Source organism: Sarcophilus harrisii, chromosome 4 (assembly GCF_902635505.1).
Source record: "Sarcophilus harrisii chromosome 4, mSarHar1.11, whole genome shotgun sequence".
NCBI lineage: Eukaryota > Metazoa > Chordata > Mammalia > Dasyuromorphia > Dasyuridae > Sarcophilus > Sarcophilus harrisii.
The window spans coordinates 355847307-355850837 of NC_045429.1; positions in this window are offsets into that span (position 1 = coordinate 355847307).

Below are 3531 nucleotides of genomic sequence, written 5' to 3' on the forward strand. Positions count from 1 at the left end.
GCAGCGACATCCCATACAACGTGCATGTTCATGCACATGCACACGTGTGGAGCGTGAGAGGAAGGAAGGGAATGAATTCCTGCCATAGCACTGTGGTCCCTACTGATGTATTGCAAGAGGGACCTGTTTCCTTCCTGGGAGAATGAGGGGATCAAGCTCAGGATGTTTTGATGAAGGCTGCAGTTAGATGGAATAGTTGATGATCCAAGTCCTTTGCTCTACAGGGGGAGGTGACCAGGAATGATTTTTTGATCCCCCTTTTTTTGGGGAAGACAGGCAGTAGAGACCAACTCACTAGTCAAGGAGGTACATTGTCACCACCTAAGCCATTTATGGTCTTGGAGAATTGCCTAGAGCCCCACACAGGGAGGTTAAAGATTTAACAGAGCTCACACAGCCATCATTGTCAGAGGGGGGATTTGAACTCCATTTTCCTAAATCTGAGGCTAGCTCTTTATCCACCATTCCAAGGCTCCTCCTTATTTGTTTCTTTGGGCCAAAAATATGATCCAAGACCCATTATTGAGCATTTTAGTGACTTTTATCCAGATTCCTCAGTCCCCCTCATTTCCCCAAAACTATTTACTATAGATAGAAAATTCTTTCTCAGTTTCCCTAAGCGAACAGTCCCTATGGAGGAAAAAAAGTGTGTGAAAAGGATAGGAGCTTATTTTTAGAGAAACAGGGGTTCCTGCCTCAGAGTGCCTCCAGGAGCTGGGCCTGGGGAGCTGGCTGGGCCTCCTTGCCCAGGCGAGGCGAGCTGGGTGGAGGGCCTTCCTTCTCTGTCTCTGTTCCTTGCCCTCCACCCTCCCAGTCTTCCCCCCTCACACTCCAGGGCTGGGCCCCAGTAGGAATGCGGGGGAGAAGTGGCTGCTGCTTCACCTCCCCCATTGGGGAGGAAAGAGGGAGACCTGATTTCAATGCCATCCATCAAGCACAGACAGGTTCCCGCCCCCGTGCTCCCCACGCCTCTTCCTGTAGTCCTAGCTCCAGTGGGACCCTTCAGAGAAGGGACTCTAAGGGCAGGGTTACCCAGCTATGAAAGGAGTGCAGATGGGAGGAGGAGAGAGGGGAGTTCCCCAGTGGGAGTCTCCCCCAGCCATCCAATGGACTTAAAGTTCTGTGGTCCTTTCCCCCATGACCTGCATCCCAAGCTTTTCCTGCTTCTGCCTCGGCCCCCCTCCCTCCCCAGGAGGGCTGGCTCCTGACTACTTGGCTGGTCCTTCCCCCATCAGAATTCACTGGGGAAGGAAAAGGGAGTGGAGAAGATATAGCTAAGCCCCCTCACCCATTATATTGTGATCTAGTAACCCTGCAGAGACCTGAAGTGGGAGGATGATGGGGGTCCAGGGGACCACAGCCTGTGTAACTGTCTGATGTGACTGAAGGCCAAGAGCCCACTCCCTAATCTTCCTCCTGTCCCCTAGCATTTTAGGAGGTGGCCGAGGAAAAACCAGGGTGGAGAGTCTGGCCTCATGGGGGTAGGTGAAGAGGGGAGAGCTGAGGGGACGGAGAAACCAGGGGTGTGGAGGGGGTGGGGACTAGGGGGAGTCTGGGGAGCTTGGGCAGACAATTCTAGGAAGTTCCCAGTCAGATCCTTCCGGGGCAGCCTGGCTCCAAAGTCGGGCATGGGCAGGAGAGGGGACTGTTATAGGGTGGGGAAGGGGCTCAGAAGATGGTCACTACAGCAGTCAGAGAACTTTCACTGGAATGGCTGAGGTTTCCTTCCGGAGGCAGGCCCGGGAGCCAGAGGGAACTGGGAAAGACATTAGGGGAGATACGTGATTGCCATTCCACCCCCCTCACCCTCCACCACTCCCCCAACAACACACACGCGTCCCAAGGCCTGGCAGGGGGGTAGAAATAATGACCCTCCTCCAAAAGGGGGGCCCAACTGGTACCAGGAACTACCACCCATTATAGGAGGGGCTGCCCAGTCTGCCCTAAAAAGGGTCAGGGGGGAAAGGGAAAGAAGGACAGACAAAGATCTACGGGAGTCTGGGGTTCTTCGGGATGATCCCTTCCCCCAGACTGAGAGGAAACTGAATTCTATAAAAGTAAGATTGATGGAGGAAGACAATATCTCTATCCTCAATCCTCTCCATCAAAGGCCTTGGACAATTTCTTTGAACTAAAGATGCAGTCAGTAATTATGTTTCCTATAATGATTTATACCTTTCAGAATGGACCAGAAGAATCTAATTGGTATCCTGGTCAGCTCTGCAGTAACGAGGTCATTTTTAATTAAATAGCAGAAGCTATAAAAATACATAAACAAAACATACCCCAAAGCCCAGCAGTATCCAGGGAGATTTAATCTCCTTGGACTGGAACTCTAGCAAGATTCCAAGCGAGGTGTTTGGAGCCAGCATGAACGGTCGGGACGCTGATGAATTGGGTGCTGCTGGAAAGCAAGATGGGGAAGCAGGGGCAGCCTGGGAGGGCAGGACCATATCCTGGCCACAGCTCTTCCCTAATGTATTCAGATCTCAGGGCCCGGGCTATTGTCAGATTGTTTGTGCAGAGCAAAACAGGGGTAGAGGAAGAAGGGTTTGTTTGTTTGTTTTTAATCCATCAAACCTATTAACTGAATTCAACAATATAAAAATGATTCCAATCTATATTTCAGAGGCTGTCAGAGTAAGGGGGGAGTGAGAAAGTCTGTAAGAGCAGTGTAGCAAAGGAAAAATGGATATTATGGCAGTGATATAGAATATATAGGATAACTTAGGATATATATTATATAGAATGGGGATGAAGGTGGAATTTGTACTTGTTTGCATCCAATCGATCATAAAGAAGGACTTGCCTATATTAAGACTGTAAGAATGGAATAGGTTCTTCCTCTTGGAAGTGAGTTCCCCATCGTTGGCGATAACCCAACTAATCTCAACTTCATTTAACATTTGCTGGGTATTTACTATTTGAAAAACTCCATATTAGCTACTAGAAAAGATATAAAGAACTTAAGATACAGTCAGTTACTGTATCAGTTACACAATCTAATAGGGAAAGAGTATATTTATAAACACAATAACATCATGTAAATAATTCTGAAGCAATATATAATAAGGACATAAAAGGGGAATAAGTTAAGTGGCAGATTAAGTCTGTTGGTAACAGGGGTTCTAATGTCTGAAAAGGTGAAAAAAGGTTTTGGGGAGGAAATGGAGTTTGAGGTGGGCTTTAAAGGAAAAATATGATTTCAATAGGTAAAGGGACTATTATGAACAAGGCCATAGGCAGGATTGTTCAGGACATGAGCAAAAAATTGAATGGTGATTTCAGTGTAGGTAGCCAATGATAGAAACATTCAGTAAGATGTAAGGAATTGTCTTAATTTTGTCTTTTCTTCATATCCCTAGCACCTAACACACAGTGTCAGACACATAGTAGATAATACTTAAATTTTTATTGACTTGAATTATGCTAAGACTTGGAAAGCAAGATGGTTTCAGACTATAAAGGGCCTGCACTGCCAAGCTAAGAAATTTGAATTTTACTCAGCAAACAATATCAGGAGCAAATGAA